Source organism: Vulpes vulpes, chromosome 15, assembly GCF_048418805.1.
Source record: "Vulpes vulpes isolate BD-2025 chromosome 15, VulVul3, whole genome shotgun sequence".
NCBI classification, from domain to species: domain Eukaryota; kingdom Metazoa; phylum Chordata; class Mammalia; order Carnivora; family Canidae; genus Vulpes; species Vulpes vulpes.
Window position 1 is genome coordinate 95,321,610 of NC_132794.1, and position 19,944 is coordinate 95,341,553.

Consider the following 19,944-nt stretch of genomic DNA (forward strand, 5'->3'; position numbering starts at 1 on the left):
TATGACACATTCTTGACTTCTGGTTTCCCATTGGTATACACAAGAAGGAGACTAATGCAGGAGAGAGGAGAGTTTTTCTTACCTACTTCCTCCCTACATTGGCACACATTTCCGGCATTGGCTTCTGCCCTCTATAACGTCATTCCCTTGCAGGTGGCAACTCTTCCACTGCTTCACTTATCATTATGCTTTGATCATATTGTTCCTCCCCCTGCTTTTCCAGGTCTAGATGTAGCAATGGTTTCTCACTGCTGCTAATTGCTAGGTACCTTAAGATAATTTGGTGGCTCCTTTAAACCTGCCCACACTTTTAGTGGTTCTTTCATTAAATTCTCTTTTAAAAAAACATCTGATTGTGCTATTATTTATTTTATCTGCCTGTTACTTTCCATATGTTTTATTTAACAAATGCCTATTTTGTTCATACTATGCAAGATGACGAGTATTCAGCTATGAGCAAAACAGATTGGATTGCTGTCCTCATGGAATTTGAATCTAGTTAGGGCGTTACATATTAAATCATTAATTGGAAACACGATCCTCTAGCCTAGTAGGGATTCTGGAGCAGAAATTCTAGAACCAATTATCAACCAAAGTTCATAGTTTACATTACAAGGTTCAATCTTGGTGTTGTGCATTATATGGATTTTGATGAATGTATAAGGACATGTATCTATCATTGTACTATTGTTCAGAATAGTTTCACTACCCTAAAAATTCTCTGTTCACTGTCTTAATTCTCTGTTCACTGCACCCTAAAAACACTCTGTTCACTCTGTTTTATACCTCCCTCCTGCCTAACCACTGACTACCATTAATCTAATAATTGCCCTAGTTTTACCTTTTCTAGAATGCCTTCTGTTTGGAATCTACGGTAAGTAGCCTTTTATTGGCTTCTTTCACTTAGTAATATGCATTTAGGTTTTCTCCATGTTTCTTTATGGCTTGATGACTCATTAATTTTTGGTACTGAATAATATTCCATTGTCTTAGTGTACCATTTATTCACTAAGCTACTGAAGGATATTTTGGTTGCTTTCAAATTTTGGGAATTACAAGTAAATATACTATAAACATGCTTATGCAGGTTTTTGTGTGGACTTACATTTTCAATCATTTGGGTAATTACAGTGTGATTGCTGGATTATGTAAAGTATGCTTAGTTTTTTTCTTTTTTAGATTTTATTTATTTATTCATAGAGACACAGAGAGAGAGGGAGGCAGAGACACAGGCAGAGGGAGAAGCAGGCTCCATGCAGAGAGCCCGACGCGGGACTCCATCCCAGGTCCCCAGGATCACTCCCTGGGCTGCAGGTGGCGCTAAACCGCTGTGCCACTGGGGCTGCCCAGTATGCTTAGTTTTGTAAGAAACTGTAAAACTATCTTCCAAGTGATTGTACCATGTTGTATTCATATGCATAATGATGAGAGTTCCGCATCTTCACCAGCATTTAGTATTGTCAGTGTCTAAGGCTTTGGTCATCTAATAGGTGTGTAGTTGTGCCTCACTGTTTTTAAGTTTCAATTCCCTAATTACATATAAGGTTGAGCAACGTTTAATACACTTTCTTGTAACTTTATATCTTCTTTAGTAAAGTGTCTTTTATGATCTTTAGCCTATTTTTAAATTAGGTTGTTTTCTTATTGTTTTAAGGATTCCTTGTATATTTTGGGCAATAGTCCTTTATCAGATATCTCTTTTGCAAGTATTTTCTCTCAGTCTGTAGCTTATCATCTCATCTCTTGACATCATCTTTTGCAGAGCAGCATTTTAAAATTTTAATGAAGTGCAGCTTATCAATTATTTCCTTCATGGATTTTGACTTTGGTGTTGTATTGAAACGGTCATTACCATAGCCAAGGTCATTTATCGTTATATCCAAGATCATTGAGATTTTCTCCTATTATGTCTTCTAGGAGTCTTATAGTTTTACATTTTAGTTTTAAGTCTATGATCCATTTTGAGTAAATTTTTGTTAAGGGTTTAAAGTCTGTATCTCGATTCATCTTTTGCATGTGGATGTTGAGGGTTCCAGCACCATTTGTTGAAAAGACTATCTTTGCTTCATTGTATTGACTTGGTTGCTTTGTCAAAGATCAGTTGCCTATATTTATGTGGGTCTCTTTCTGGCTCCCTATTCTGTTTCATTGATCTATTTGTCCATTCTTTAACTAATATCACACTGACTTGATTTTTGTAGCTTTATACTAAGTCTTGAGGTTGGGTAGTATTAGTTTTTCAACTTTGTTCTCATTCAGTATTGCGCTTGCTGTTCTGTGTCCTTTTCTTCTCCAAATAAACTTGAGAATCAATTTGTCAGTATCCACAAAATAACTTACTTGGATTTTGATTGGAATTGCATTGAATGTGTAGATCAAATTGTGAAGAATTGACATCTTGACAATATTGAATCTTTCTATCCATGAACATGAATGTCTCTCCATTTTATTTAGTTTTTCTTTGATGTCTTTCCTCAGAGTTTTGTAGTCTTCCTCATGTAGATCTTATAGATATTTTGCTAGATTTATACTGAAACGTTTTATTTTGGGGGATGCTAATATAAATGGTATTGTGTTTTGTATTTTAAATAACAATTGTTCATTACAAGTAAATAGGAAAATAATTGACTCTTGTATATTAACATTATAGTTCAAAAACTTGCTATTAGTCACTTACTAGTTTCAAGAGGTTTTTTTTTTCTTCAATTCTTTCATATTTTCCACACAGATGATTATATCATTTGCAAACAAAATCAGTTTTCTTTTTTCCTAACTGGTACAGGTTTTATTTCCTTTTCTTGTCTTATTGTATTAGCTAGGACTTCTAGTACAATGTTAAAAAGCAGTAGTGAGAAGGGACATCCTTTCTTTGTTCCTGGTCTTAGCCAGAAAGTTTCTAGTTCTTACCAATAAGGGTGATATTATGTATAGGTTTATAAGTATTCTTTGCCAAGTTGAGAAAGTTTTTCTCTATTCCTAATTTGCTGACAGTGTTTTTTGTTTTGTTTTGTTTTGTTTTTTATCATGAATAGGTCAAATGCTCTTTCTGCAGCTATTTAAACAGGAATGTCTTTTTCTTTTTTAGGCTTTTGATATGATATATCACAGTAGTTCATTTTTCAATGTTGAACCAGTGTTGTATACTTGCAATGCATTATACTCGGTGATTTGCATAATTTGTGTACATTATTGGATTTAATTTGTTAATATTATGATGAAGATTTTTTATTTGTGTTCCTGTGAAATATTTATCTGGAGGGTTTTTTTTTCTTGTAATGTCGTTGTCTGGTTTTGGTTAGGGTGATGTTGACCTCATAGAAGGAATTAGAAAGCATTCCCTCTGGTTTTATCTTCTGAAAGAGGTTGTAGAGAATTGATATAATTTTTTCCTTAAATGTTTCATAGAACTCACCAGTGAACCCATCTAGAGCTAGTGCTTTCTGTTCTGGAAGATTATTATTTATTCAATTACTTTAATAGTGATAGGTCTATTCAGATTGGCTTCTTTTATGTGTGAGTTCTGAAAGATGTGTCTTTTAAAGAATTGGCCCATTTTATCTAGGTTATCAATTTTTTAGGCATAGAGTTTTTCATAAATTCCTTTTCTTATCCTTTTAATGTCCATGGGATCTGTAGTAATTCCTTCTTTCATTTGTGATATTAGTAAATTGTGTTTTCTCTCTTTTTCACAGCCTAGCTAGAGGCTTATTGATTTTATGGATCTTTTCAAAGAGCTGGTTTTTGTTTTATTTTATTTTTTGAAAAAAAGCCATGTCCAGCCACTAATGAGCCCATCAAAGACATTCTTCATTTCTATTAGTGTTTTTGATCTCCAGCATTTCTTTTTATTTCTTAGACTTTTCATCTCTCTGCTCACATTATCCATCTGTTCTTTCATGTTTTCCACTTATTCCATTAAATCCCTTAGCATATTAATCATAGTTTTAAAAAAATCCTGATCTGATTCTTCCGACATTCCTGCCATCTCACTCTGGCTCTGATGCTTCTTCAGTCTCTTCAAGCTGTGTTTTTCTTTTTGTTTTAAATCTTTTAGCTTGCCTTGTAATTTTTTATTGAAAGGTGGACATGATATGCTGGGTAAAATGAACTGAAGTAAATTGACTTTTAGTAATGTAGTGATAAGGTGTAGGGGGAGAGGAAGACTTCTTTGGTCCTTTGATGTGCTAGCAGTCTTTTGGTAAGTCTGTGCCCCTGGACTGTGAACTTCATTTCTGTTTTTCATGCCTCTCCCCACTACCCCACCACCAACCTTTAGGTGAGACAGGATGGCTGGAGAGAGCTTGACTTAGGTATTTCCTTTCTCCAAGTTGTTTAGGCTCTGATAAACTCCAGCATGTTAGACTCTGGTAAAATAGTTTTTGCTGGGAACAGGCCTTGTTAAGAACACAATGTTGTATATTTCAAAATTGTTCCTTTTCCCCTCCCCCTTCTGGAAACATGAGGTGATTTTTCTTTGTGTTTCACTACAAGAAACTCCTGGAGGTAAACTCCTCAAATGCCAAGATCCACCCCCCCCCCAATAAAAGGATCCCCTGAAATTTTTATATCTCAGGTTTATTCATGCTAAGCCTCCAGCAATTTGTTAATTACATTTCATGTTATTCTACTCCCTTACTGGTTCTGCAAGAGGTTTCTGCTTTGATAAATTATAAATCTCTATTATCTGCCTGTGTGTCTTTCCAATTTGGGGGTGAGTGGTTTGCCCTGTGACCTCTCTTCTTTGCCAGAGCTAAGAAGAATTATTGATTTTTTTTTTCAATTTGTTCAGCCTTTTACTTGTTGTTAGGACAAAATGAAGACTTTTAGGCTTCTTACATGCTAGACCAGAAATCAGAGCCTAATATTGTTATCTTTATTTCACAGGTTATGAAGCTTGGCTCAGAAGAGTAAACTACATTGTGCTGGAGCATGGAATGAGTAGGTGGCACAGAGACTCAGTTTCAAAACGACTTCTTCCAAAACCAATGCTTTTTGAACAATGGAATATATGAAAATTCATTGTTATATATTGCCTGTCTTAGCCCAGTGACTTGAATTAGATGTGTTTTTTAAAAAATATTTTTTGATCAACTTCAAAATAAACCCAGTCAGATTAAATAAATTTTGAGTTTCTTTTGAGATACCAATGAGGTTGTATCTGGTTTTCCTTCAGTCCCATGAGTAAATTGTTTATTCACAATGGGGACAAAAGCTCAGACTCTTATTTTTTCCAATTAATGTTTATATTATTATTGCAAGGCCTATCACATCTATAATGCGAAGGACCTTGAAAGACCATCTCTCAGGAACAACTGCTTTCCAGTTCATTGAGAGTTAGTGTGCCGAGTTAGAGACTTCAGAAATGTATTATTTTTTTATAAGTTTTTATTTTAGTTCCAGGATAGTTAAGATACAGTGCTATATTCATTTCAAGTGTACAATATAGTGGTTCAACACCTCCATACACCAGCTAGTGCTCATTGTGACAAATGCCTTCTTTCATCCGCATCACCTATATTTCACCCATCCGTCCACCTACCTCTGCTCTGGTCACCACCAGTCTGTTCTCTGTAGTTAAGAGTCTGTCCATTCCTTCAAGCTCAAGCCTGAGAAGGAGAGAGGTAAGTAGTTTGGCTTAACTAAAGGGGCAGAGGGAGAAGATCTTTAGTTGACATTATAGAAAAAAATATATACTGCTTTTAGAATCAAGCACATAGGGATCCCTGGGTGGCGCAGCGGTTTGGTGCCTGCCTTTGGCCCAGGGCGCGATCCTGGAGACCCGGGATCGAATCCCAGGTCGGGCTCCTGGTGCATGGAGCCTGCTTCTCCCTCTGCCTATGTCTCTGCCCCCCTCTCTCTCTGTGACTATCATAAATAATAAAAAAAAAATTTAAAAAAAAATTTAGAATCAAGCACATAGGCTCCAATGGGATCTGCTATCAGTGACTCTGAAACCTTTGGACTTATTTCCCTTTGAGGTAATTATAAAGTCCAGCTGCAACATTTTGAAGTTTACTAAAATAATACTCCATTGCTATTTCTATCTAAAACAAAGGGAGTGCTCATCTGGAGTCTCCTTGTTCTTTGATGCAGACTCTTAGAGATGGAAAGGGGTGAACACTCATGCTATCCTTTACATATACTGATTCTCCTTTTCCTAAATTGATTTTCTCCATAATTAAGGAATAGTCACTTTATATCATTCTCTAAGGGAATAGGCTCCAGGAAGCTTTCCCATCTGCCATAGTTTTTACTGCTAGAAAATAAAAACTTGCTAAAGACATAAATAGTAGAATTACACATGTTATGCCATTTACGGTATGAGGTCCCATAAAAGCCTCAATGGCATTGGAGACACACTACCATCCCAGAAGAGTGTCAAGTCTGCTTAGGGAAATAAAACCAACATGTGCAAAACTGAAGACAAAACAAAACAGTATATAGGCAGGGGGCAGTGAACTGGGACCTGGGGTACCTCTGATGCCAATATGCCTTCTAGCAACTTACATCACATCATAGAATGTATTCTATCTGCAAGATAGGAATGATAAGGATGAACTGACACAAGGTCATCCAGTCTTGCAACCACTGACATTGCACACTCATGACTGTCCTACAGGCCTTCAGGGCTGCCTGGAAATCCTTTTACTCTGTCATTCTCCTGGAGGAGACCACTTCCTCTTACTCCTCCAACATTTCCTTTCTCATGCTCAATCTCAGTTGATGGCCTTGATTTTTATTTCCTAGAGAAAACAGGAACAATTAGAAGAGAAGTTCTATAGAATCCCCCAACCAAAAATCATCATCAGCACCCGTGCATTTACTTTTCCTTCCTGATGTTATAGGTGAGCTCTTCATGCTCCAAAGGCTAGCAACTCTCTTGTTACCCAGATCCCATTTCCTGTCTCCTCCTTAGGTACACCACTTTAAGAATTCTCTCTCTTCCTCTCTTGCATCTTCAGTTTTTTTTTTTTTTCTCTCAAGTGGATTTTCTTTTTTTTTTTTTTTAAGATTTTATTTATTTATTCATGAGGGACAGAGAAGAGAGAGGCAGAGACACAAGCAGAGGAAGAAGCAGTCTTCCTGTGGGAAACCCGATGTGGGATTCTATCCCAGGACCCTGAGATCACACCCTGAGCCAAAGGCAGATGCTCAACCACTGAGCAACCCAGGCGTCCCTCAACTGGATTTTCTAAGCTTACAAATATATATATATATATATATATATATATATATATACACACACACACACATATATATATATAGAGAGAGAGAGACAGAGAGATGAGATATCTGTGTATGTATCTTGTTCCTACTTACTTGTTTGGGTAGTTCAAGCATTCCACAATTTTTTCATCTGCTTTGTGTCAAATATCCTTGAGAGAGTTATTTATAATTTTTATCTCCAATTACCTCCTGAAATTCTCTATTCAACCCATTTCTGTAAGTATTTACACATTCACTGAACCTTCTCTTGTTAAAATCTACTGAACTCTATATTTGTAAATTTAGTAGTTAATTCTCAGTCCTCATCCTACTGTCCTATAGGAGTATTTGACCTTGTTAACATGTTCCTTGTTAAACTACTTTTTTTTTCTTGGCTCCTGGGACACCACATCTTCCTGTTTGTCCTCTTCCATCACTGGACATTACTTTTCCATCTCCTTTATTGGCCTCTCCGCACCTGTCTGACAGTCATATATTGGTAATGGCTCATTCCATAGATATCATTCCTTCTCTTTCCCATTCCCATTTCATGACTACTATATACCGTCTGTGCAGTGACAAATCCAAGACCTGTCTCTGAACTGAACATATCACATGAACTGCAGAATTGAACATATCACATGAACTCCTTGCTTTTATGTACCCTGCCTTCTGGATGTCACCACTTGGATGTCTGAAAGGCACCTCAAACTTAACATGTTGGACAATTACTTTCCAGACCCTCTGCCACCTGCTCCAGCAGTGTTAGGAAATGGTGAGCCCATCTCTCATGCCCCTCAGACCAAAAGCCTTGGAATTATCTTAGATTACCCTCTTGTACTTGTGCCTCACACTTTCACAAATCTTGTCACTGCTGCCTTCAGAATATATTCATAGTTCTCATTTTTTTAGCCCCTTCAATCCTGCCATCCTGATGCAAGTTATCATCATTGTATACTCAGTTTACTGTAACAGCCTCCCTTGATTACTCCTTGATTTCCCTGTGTTCTATTGTCAACACACTAGCAGGAGTAAATCTATGAAAATACAAAATGTACCATGTGTGTCTTACCTCAAAACCCTCCATTTCATTCTTAACTGACTCAGAGTAAGTGGCTGTGTTCTCACAAGGCCCTACCAGGATCTTTGTGTTCTAGCACCATGGTATTTTTCTGAGCTCCCCCATAACAGCTTCTTTGGTGATCATCAAACACTAATAGGGCTTCCACCTTAAGGCTTTTGCAGTTCCTCTTTTTCCTGCCTGACCTTTTCTTCTCCAGGTAGTTGGATAGCTTGCTCTCTCACCTCTTTCAAGTCTGTTAAAATGTTACCTTATTGAGAAGAATTTCTATTATCACCATTTGTAAATAGTGCATTCTTTTTTTCCTCTCACCTAAATTTATGATCTGTCACTCTATATATTTACAGGTTTATTCTCTGCATGTTCCTGCTAGAATGTAAGAGCCTTTGTTTTGAATATAAAAGACTCTTTTACTCATAGCTGGGGTCTCAGTGCCTAGACAAGTGCCTGAGAGACCATAGATTGTACTCTCAAGAATACATGTTGGGTGAATAAAAGCGAGAATGAATGAATGAATGAATGAATGAATGAATGAATGAATATATGAATGAACATAACTGAGAGAGTGCTTTGAACTCTGGTATCAACATGCATTTGTACTGTATTTCATATGAGTCAGAGAGCAGAGACTAGAACATAAGATCATAAATTGAAATTTGCCTTTAGCTTCCCCAGGCTTCTCTCTTTTAGTCTGCTCCTTCTTTTTTACCTTTAGTGATAGATTTCTCCAGCTTTTGTTTTAGCCATAACTTAAGGGCCTTTACTTCTTCTATTTGCAGAGTACAAAAGCATAAGGAAAAATGAGACCAAACTGTTTCCAAATATACCCAGTAGACCATATAGCACCATTGTTCTAACAAGGTGGTAGGGCCAAAGGATGCTCTCTCTGACAGAGATATCACACAGAGCACAATTTTATGGAGGAGAATTAACACAAGTCAATCAATTGCCTGAAGGAAGCTCCAATGCCTTACATACTTGGCTATTACAGACCTACCCACCACCAACATGGGTTCCAGGGAATACAAATCTGAGACTGTTATTCAATTTAAAGAGCATGGATAGATTCTTGAATGCAGGAAAAAGTTAGCATTAGATTTTGCAGTGCAGGGCTGAATGGGCAGCAGGGGTCACTAAGGAGACTGATGACCATGGAGATCCTTGGTGCTGTGTAATAGGAAGCTGCATCGGCCAGGAAAGCAAGACCCTTTGATGGAGGGCTTTATGTGGCAGGTGAAGGTACTTTGGTTTGATTCAGTAGGCAGTAAACAAGGAGTCATTGTATTTTCTTAGATGGGATAGAGCTGGTGACATGGTGAAAGCATTGTTTAGAGTGATTGAAAAACCTGGCTGTAAAACATATTAGAATGTGGTCCTTGAACAAACCTGCATCAGAACCACGCTAGGATGTATGCGTTAGTTGGCCTGGAGTAGGTCCCGGTAATCTACATTTTAATCAGAAACTCTGTGGGAGAGGCCTGAGTGGTTTGTTTTTTTTAAAAAACACACCAAGCAATCAGATGCACACCAGTTGATGGTATGCATTACAGCATTTTTTTCCCCCAAACTGAAGGTTGCAACCCGTTAGTGAGCTGTAAAATGAATTTAGTTGAATGCATCAGATAACACAAATGAACTCACACTGTATGCTTCTATTTATATTGAGTTTATGAACAGGCACATCTCATCTACGGTCAAAGAGATCAGAGCAGTATTTGTCTGGGTAGGAGAGAAACCTGACTAAAAAGGTGCCCAAAGAAAGCTTTGGTATGTTGGACATATCCTGATTCGAGTGATGACCTAGGTGTAAACATTTGTCAAGCCTGAGCCAACTGTGCACTCAAAATCAATGCATTTTGTGATGTACAAATTTACATATTTACATTATTCCTCAATAATAGCAAAAGGGGGGAAATTATGTAGAGGATATCAAGGCAAAAAAAGAAAGAAAAAGAACATATTAAACTGGATTAAATTGTAGGGTTAAATCGTGTGTATGTGTGTGCATGTTTTGAGTCATGGTTATTTACCACGAAGGTAAATACCATTTGAGGTTATGTGTTAATGTGTGCATTTGAAGCACTGTAGGAGGGAGACATAATCTAGCAGCTGTGGGACCTTTTATGTATAGTCTGTCTCTTTTTTGCCTTCTACAGATAATTTGACTCCTTGGAAATATCTTGCTATCAAAATTTCCAGTATGTTGTTATACTTATAAGGCCACTTGAGTTTTTTGATAACTTTTTCCCCCACATAGCTCAATCTGATGCTAATTTCTACAACAGTTCAGTGTGATATAATACTTTGTGTTCTGATGAATGTACAGTAGTAACACCCAGCTACAAAAAAGTTGTCCATATTTGTTCAATAGGACAATTGATTGCTTCTGAAAGCTTTGTTTAAATGCGTTGTAGGTTTTTAGCAGATCCACTGTAATTGCCATAAAGATGCATTTTAAGCAATTAAAGCACTGTTTGTTCAAAGGAAGATGTTTGGAGGCTGTTCATTTCCTGTTATAGAACTGGAAAAGGAAATACATGGGAGCACTGGTAACCTGAAAACTCAGGCAAATAACTTAGGCTTACACTCATCTTCTGGTTAACCTCTCCTTGCTGTAGAACACCAAAAACTTACATTGTTCAAGTTCTTTTTCTTGATATAGTAAGGATACAACTGTGCATGGAGTTTTTCTCTGACAATTCTGGGTACTATTGATTTTCAGAATGCAAATTCTCATAACGAGAATTTAAGATGTCTCACTCTGGATAGACATTTTATAGAATTTTAATGAGGTTTAAAAAGAAAGAGAAATGAGAAAGGAGGGCCTGGGTGGCTCAGTCAGTTAAGTGTCTGTCTTTGGTTCAGGTCATGATCTCAGAGTTCTGGGACAGAGCCTGGTGTTGGGCATCTTGCTCAGCAGGGAGTTTGCTTCTCTCTCTCCCTCTGCTGCTCCCCCCTGCTCATGCTCTCACACTGTCTCTCTCTCCCAAATAAATAAAATCTTAGAAAAAAAGAGTCAAATTGAGTTGGAATGAGCCATGCTGACTCTCTAGCTTGTAGGACTAAAGATTATTAGATGGTCAGAGCCTGCTTCTCTCCTGGCTAGAAGTCCTTCTTGGTGTATGGTACCTCCTCTAATTTCCTATATTTCCAAGATGAGTTTTGGGCCTTTTTGGTGTTTGAAATCTAATTATAATTCCATGATCCATTTGTATTCTATTTACTATGGAAGATTTATATAATTTTTGTCCAGTCTCATTTTTATGTGGAGATACTTAGAGGGGACTATCATTAACTGAGGTGGGGAAGCTTTCTCGAAGGTAGTGTATGTGTCCTGATGAATCTGGAAAGTTTAAAAGTTCTAGTTGGCACAAGAAAGTCAGGGATTCTGGAGGCATATATTAGAAGAAAAATAGACAAATTTCCCTTTTCCATCTTTCCTTTTAATATCCTTGGCTGTGAGATATGGAATGCATGGTGATTAAGGGTAGGTGGGAGGTAGATGAAGGTTGGTTAGATAACTGGATAATTAGAGAAGATTCCTTCAAGGAAGGAAAAATAAGACCTCTTATACCTTTGAGCTTGACTAAGGCCACCATATTGTCTACTTTCAAGATGGTAGGGGGCACCATAAGGTCAACAAGTTTTATGAGATACTATGAGAAAGATCTTTGCCTCAACAATAATAGCACCATCACCTCAGACTAATGAAAATATCTAGGCAATTGTCTTCTAGTTATTCAACTTTATATACATGGTTTTCTATCCTTACAGAAATGTTAATATGGAGACACTAAGGCTTTGAAAAAATAATGTGAACACTTGGAGAAGAATTTCACTTTATACCAAAAGAATATCAAATTGCAGAAGAATGCAGCACCAGGTCTGATGGGAATATATAACATGAAGTTGTTCATCATCCCAGTGATGAAGTAGACAAGGGACATTACGATTCTTGGTTGCAAGTAAGAGAAACCAACTTTGCCTAAGCAGGAGGGTTACTGGGATGTTATAAGATGTTGAAAGTTCGGAGGAGGAGGTTTGGAAAGGAGTGGAATCAAGGGAGTACAAAATTTGGGAATGATATAATCTGGCCATGGCACAATATGTTAAATGCATCAGACACACCACATCTGCTAGACATGAACTCTGCATGCTCCCACTGCCACTGTAAATCACTGCCTCATTCTAGATCCACATTCCTGAGCAGGAATATACAACTATCTACTCTTAGTTCATGCTTAGATCCTAGATGTAAAGGAGCTGAGAAAGGAAAGATCTTCTACATCCCATGTCTATATTAAGAAGCAATCTCTGCTTCCTACCCCTTCCCCAAAATTAGGCACATGAGGGAACCCTCACCCCCACCCCAAGAAATAGAGTTTATTGTTATGCGGGGGGGAGAGGGGGGGAAGGGGGAGATAAATGCTGACCATAATGTGTCTTGTGACTGGAACCTTTCAGGTAAAAGCTGGATGGATAACTAAAAGTGATACTGTGCATAGTGTTGCTCTTTGGAAAGAGAAGTTAGAAGAAAAGTTCCCTACAGGCTGATGGTCTAAGTCTAGGCTTCTATGGGGAACGGGGCCTTTGGAATTACTCCAGTGGGATTGCTAAACTATTAGAGATAAATTCAGGCAGCTGTGTGCTCTCCTCGAGGATGCTTCATGTTGCTTTATAACTCAGTACGTTTCCTTTCAAACCCAGGCAGAGCTGGTTCTTTAATTACATCCTGTAGCTTTGGCTTCTTACCACTAGGGGTCGTTCTTTTACATGTGTCCTTCAAAAACCATGCCCGATGTACCTGATTCTGAGACAACCTTAGAGATTTATTTCCTTTCCAGAAGTTTTAACTATTTCTACAAATTGTACCTGGTAAATATGTGATTCCAGTGACTAGGCCCATAATTAATTGCTCTGGGACTTATGCTGCCATCCAAAAGTAAATAAGTAAAGGGCTGGTGAACAAACCTGGCAATTCCATGCAATTTAATCTTCAACCTAGGATTCTTTTCACCTTAGTACTTTCCCACTCTAACATTAAGACACACACACACACACACACACACACAGGGCATTTAAAAAATCAAGTGGGGTTTAGGGTACATGCAATGTTAAGGTTACAGACATTCTTTTGAGATACACAAGTTCATTTCCAGACCATGACAAAAAAGCAAGTTGAATGACTTTTTGGTTTCCCAGTACATATAAAAATTATGTTTATACTCTACTAGAGTCTATCAAATATGCAATAGCAATACATCTAAAAAAAACAGGGTATATACCTTAATTAAGAAATACTTTATCCCTAAAAAAATGCTGACCATCATTCTACTTTTCAGCAAGTCATAATTTTTTTGCTGGTGGAGGTTGTTGCCTGGACGTTGATGACTGCTGAGTGATCACGGTGGCATTTGCTGAACATTGAGGTGGCTATGGCAATTTCGTAAAGTAAGACAACAATGAAGTTTGCTGCATCGATTGACTTCTTTCACGGATGATTTCTCTGTAACATGTGATGCTGTTTGATAGCATTTTACCCACAGCAGAACTTCCAAAATTGGAGTCAATCCTCTCAAACCCTGCTGCTGCTTTATCAACTAAGTTTATATAATACTCTAAATCCTTTGTTGTCGTGTCAACAGTCTTCACAACATCTTCACCAAGAGTAGTTTCCATCTCAAGAAACCACTTTCTTTGCTCATTCATAAGAAGCAGCTCCTCATCTATTAAAGTTTTATCATGAGATTGCAGAAATTCAGCCCCATCTTCAGACAGGACTACTAATACTAGTTTTCTTACTATTTCCACCCCATCTGCAGTTACTTCCCCCACTGAAGTCTTGAACCTCTCAAATTGGCATCAACCTGTTCCAAACTCCTGTTAATGTTGATATTTTGACTTCTTCTCACAAATCACGAGTGTTCTTAATGACATCTAGAGTGCTGAATCCTTTCCAGGAGGCTTTCAATTTGCTTTATCCAGATCCATCAGAGGAGTCAGTATCTTTGGCAGTTACAGCCAAAATGTATTTCTTAAATATTAAGACTGAAATTCAAAAAAAAAAAAAAAAAAAAAAAAAAAAAAAACCTCCTTGATCCATGAGCTGCAGAATGGATAATGTGTTAGCAGGCATGAAAACAACATTAATCTCATTGTCCATCTCCATCAGAGCTCTTGGGTGATCAGGTGCATTGTCAGTAAGCAGTAGGAATGTGAAAGGAATCTTTTTTTTCTGAGCAGAGGTCTCAATAATGGGCTTAAAATATTCAGTAAACCATGTTGTAAATAGATGTGGTATCATGCAGGCTTTGTTGTTCCATTTATAGTACACAGGCAAAGTAGATTTAGCATAATTCTTAAGGGTTCTAGGATTTTCAGAATGATCAGTGAACACTGGCTTTTTTTGTTTTGTTTTGTTTTGTTTTTATTCTTAGATCTTTATTTTTAAAATGTGGTGTACACACATAAAGTCTTCCTTCCTTTTCTCCCCTTCCCTCTCCCTCTTCTCATCTGACTTGGAGGCAAACGCTGGCTTTAATCTAATGTCCCCAGCTGCAATAATATGAGAATCAGTCATCCTGCCTTTTTTATACCAAGCACTGACTTCTCCCCTTTAGTTATGGAAGTCCTAGACAGCATCTTCTCTAGTAGAAGGATGTTTTGTCTACATTGAAAATCTGTTGTCGAGTGTAGTTACCTTTAGCTGGATCTTCTGGATGACATGTTGCAGGTTCTATCTACATCAGCACTTGCTGCTTCACCTTGCACTTTTACATTGTGGAGATGGCTTCTTTCTTCGACCCTCGTGAACCCCACCTCTGCTAGCTTCAAGCTTTCTTTCTCCAGTTTCCTCTTATCCCTCAACTGTCATAGAATTAAAGAGAGTCAGGGTCTTGCTCTGGATGAGGCTTTGGTTTAAGGGAATATTGTGGCTGGTTTGATCTTCTATCTGAACCAATCAAACTCTCACTATATCAGCAACAGGGCTGTTTGACTTCCTTATCATTTATGTGTACACAAGGATAATGCTTGTAACTTCCTTCAAGAACTTTTCTTTAGCATTCACAGCTTGCCTAGCTAGTGTAAGAGGCCTAGCTTTCAGCCTGCCTTGGTTTTTGACGTGTCGTTCTCACTAAACTTAATCACTTCTAGCTTTTGCTTTAAAAGTGAGAGATGTGTGACTCTTTCTTTCACATGAACACTTAGAGACCATTGTAAGGTTTTTACAATTTCAATATAGTTATATCTCAGGGAATAGGAAGAATAGTAGAGCATATGCAACATTCATCATTTAAGTTCACCATCTTATATGGGTGTGGTTGGTGATGCACCCAATAAAAATAATAACATCACAGATTATCATAACAAATACAATAATAATGAAAAGGCTTCAAGTTTGGGAATTACCAAAATGTGTCTCAGAGACAGGGAGTGAGCAAATGCATGCAGAGAAATGGCACTGACAGACTTGCTCAATGCAAGGCTGCCACAAAGATTCAATTTGTAAAAAATGCAGTATCTGTGTAGTACAATAAAGTGAAACACAGTAAAACAAGGTGAGATCTATGGTCAGTGGCTATGACTCACTGAAAGCTCAGGTGATACTTAACATTTTTTTTTACCAGTAAAGTATTTTGTAATTAAGGTAAATACATTGTTTTTAGACATAATGCTATTACACACTTAATAGACTACAGTATAATGTAAATGTAACTTTTATAAATGCTAAGAAGCCAAAAAGTTCATTTGACTCTCCTTATTATGATATTAGCTTCACTGAAGTGGTCTAGAACCAAACTCATAATCTCTCTGAGGTATGCCGGTGCATTAAAACATGAGAAAATTAAGATACAGAATTAAGACTTTAAATATGTTAAACATGTAAAATATTCCACAAATTCACATTAAAACTAAATGACTCTGTGTGTTGTCCTCTTTGGATACAATGGTACATGATTACATTGGAGTCTGTCAAAACAGGATGAAATATGTGTGGTCCTGCACCCACACCCTCCCTCGGGGTTGGGCCCTGGGTGCTAGCACATCAGTGTGCCCTGTGCAACCATACACATCTGCTCCAGCACACCAGAATTTATCTCAAGCTTTGAAGCATTTGGTCTTTGGCTGATTCCTTAGTGAGGGCACATAAAAGTTAACATTAATCTTCATTTTATGATGTAAGTTACCCTTTCGTCCTTAATGAACATCATCACTAGTTATATTGATTAGATAACAAGTGGACTCAGTTAAATGCATCACGGGATGGAAGGAGCACCGTGCTAGGCTATCAGGCTCCTGGAACTCTGCTACTGCTTCCCTACATGCTGATTGATTGATTGATTTGGATTCAGTTCTCAAATTTGTGGAATGTTTCACTTGGTACAATTACAAAGGGAGGAAAAACCTTCCTGACATTGCCACTCCAGGCCAAAGGCCCTCAGAGTCCTGTGTGCGAGAAATAAAACCCTGTTCTCATCATGGCATTCCAGCTGCCATGCAACAATGGCCAGAGTGATTTCTCTTCCTCCTGATACTCAGCATCTAATCCTCCATTCTTTCTCTTCCCTCCCCTTTAACATTCTTCCTCTTCCCTATCCATGAGTCTCTCTGCTGAGGGAGAAGACTCTCATATTCTTTCCCTCTCTCCTTCTTACCACGGCAATAGAGGGAGGTGGGGGCAGTAACACACAGCAGCACTTGATTTTATGCTTAAGAAGACAACAGAGAGATTCTTCTGAGCATTTTAATGGGTTCTGTTTTCCAGGAACTGCAGAAAAAAGAAATAAAAGGTAGTACACAGAGTTCCTGCCTTTTTTCTTATTGCAGCCATGGGGATAAAGATCAAAGTCTTTATCTGTGATTATCCATCAGACAAATGCAATAAAATACCCAATTTGCAGTCAAGGCTAACTGTGTGCTGTCTTTCAGAACACGTTCATCTCCTAATCTTCTTGAAATTCTTTCCTCCCGGAGGCCCCACAGGGCCTGTGAGGAGGCATTCCTGACACCAGCTGTTCCAGAATCTATAGATTGTTATTATAGAATAGGATCCCTTGGGGCAGGAACCTGGACATTCTCAGGAGCACTGGCATTTATGGAACCCCCAAGCTGTGGTGGCATGGATTCTTATGGAAAACAGGAATCAGAAGTTAACACCATTGTGTTCAGCCCCAACTTTAGCTTGCTCTAAAGTTGGGGCTGAAGGATTAGAGGTCATAGATATATGAATCAGTTAATCAGTGCAGGTCAGGAGAAAGGTAAGTAGATTGCAGGATTGACACAGTGCCAGAACAGTTCACCTTGCATCTAAGGACCATGCCCCCCTCCCTCTTTGTGATGTGCACTCCAAATGGTGCTTTCTTTTGTGTGCCACCTCAGGAGTAAATGGGTAATAGAATGGCATGCATAGAAAATGATGGGCCACAAGGTGAAGAAGAAAATGTAATACTTCCCAATGTTGGATGTTAAAGGGATGGAAAATGTTTTTGTTGTGTGTCTAAGAGGCTACAGGAAAAGCAAAGGTTAAAAGTGTTTTTTGTTGGAGAGGAATCTGTTTTCAGTTCTCTTTCACCCCTTTATGTTTTCCTCTTCACCTGATATAGCTATATAGCATATGGGGGCTTCTGGGGTGATTGTTGAGCCTGGGAAGAACCTGACATCTGTGAGGCATTAATAGAAAGGCAGATTGGGCCACTATCTGAAACCTACATGGTGTAAGATCAGCTTCCTCTTGATCTCCTAGATCTTTTCCCTCTTGGCTTTTTGGGCCTCTGACTCTCAGGAAGAGAGAGTACACCTTGCTTCCTTTAATAAGCAAATCAAGCAGAGTTTGCTTTGGGGGAGCCAGCAGCCAAACCAAAGAGTTTGCTTTGGAGCAGCCAGCAAATCTGCTGTCTTAGTTACAGATTTTTTGCCTGCCATGGTCACTAATATTTGGTCTGTACTCAAGTCTAGGTTGAGGAGGGAGGTGAGAAGGCTGTCTGAGTTCTCTGACCAGCTTTGCCAGGAGTAGATCTCCATTGGATTTTTCATGTTGTCCTTCAAATGATGATAACAGAGGGGAACACTGGGTAATTCAACCACACCCTAACTTCTATGACTCTTAATGCCTGGGATGAAGGTCCTAGTTTTAACATTTTCCCAATAGAAAAGTGAAGTCAATCATTTTTTTTATTGTGGTGAAATATATGTAACATAAAATGTATCATTTTAACCACCTTTAAGTATATAGTTCAGTGACATGAAATAAATTTACAGGGAGTTGTGCGGCGAAGGAAGCCATTGAGGGTTCGGTCGCAGTTTTCAGAGATGCCGCCCAAGGGAAAGAGCGGTTCCAGGAAAGGGGGGAAAGGGGGAGCCGCCTCCGGGAGTGACAGTTCTGATAAGAAGGCCCAGGGTCCCAAAGGTGGTGGTAATACAATAAAGGTTAGACACATTCTGTGTGAAAAAATGGGAAAATCATGGAAGCCATGGAAAAGTTAAAGTCTGGAATGAGATTCAATGAAGTGGCCACACAGTATAGTGAAGATGAAGCCAGGCAAGGGGGCAACTGGGGTTGGATGACCAGAGGTTCCATGGTGGGACCATTTCAAGAAGCAGCATTTGCCTTGCCTGTAAGTGGGCCAGATAAGCCTGTGTTTACCGACCCTCCAATCAGGACAAAATTTGGATACCATATTATTATGGTTGAAGGGAGAAAATAAAACGGTATGAAAGACTGAAAAAAAAGAAATAAATTTACATGTGTAACCATCACAACCATCTATCTACAGAACATTTTTATCTTTTTAAACTTAGACTCTATATTCATTGAACATTAAGTCCATATTTCCCCCTCCTCTCAGTGCCTGGCAACCATCATATTTTTCTCCCTGCTTCTATGAATTTGACCACCCTAGATATCTCGTGTGAATGGGATCACATAGCATTTACCCTTCTGTGACGGATTTATTTCACTTGGCATAATGCTGTGGCATGTATCAGAATTTTCTTCCTTTTTAAGGTTAAGTAATATTCTATTGACGTATGTACCGCATATTGTTTACCCATTCATTCATCAATGGATAAAGAAAGTGAAATTACTCTTGAATGCTCACATTTCCTTTTGGTCCAAGATACTATTTATATTTGTGATCTCAATATCACTGACATTAACAGCATCATCTCTCATTCTCAAATTATCCTGCTTTGAACTATGAGTTAAATGATTATCCCCTAAGGACAGCTCTTCTAGAATTTTTGTGTTTCTTGTAACTGTTCTTATGTTCAGTGCAAGTTTAGAACTCTTCTGTAAAGATTCTCTTTCACTAAACTTAACACTAACTAATACACTAAGCATACACCATGTAAGTGCAAGTAGGGATGTTGGAGGGTGATGTTTTCCCAAATGAAGTAAACAGAAACAATTGGTGATTTTTCAAGCAGCTAGGTAAATATGTTACAGACATCATAACAGGAAACTAGACTATCCCAGGTCTTTTTGAATAGAAGAACATGCCTAACATGTCTTAGAGGCAGCCAGAAAAAAAAATGCCTGTCACAAGTGCCTCTGTAATTGCTGGAAGAAAGCAATGGAGGTCCAGAAAGAGAATGTGCATGTCTTTCTTTTCTCACTGGTGTGAAGCATCTGTCAAAAGCTGGTAAGGGGAAAAAAG

The 19,944-nt window shown here is 38.2% G+C and overlaps 1 pseudogene; it reads left to right on the forward strand.

The window, feature by feature from the left end:
• Positions 1-18,565: 18,565 nt before the first annotated feature.
• On the forward strand, positions 18,566-19,012 carry LOC112917817 (peptidyl-prolyl cis-trans isomerase NIMA-interacting 4 pseudogene; annotated as a pseudogene).
• Positions 19,013-19,944: the final 932 nt, after the last annotated feature.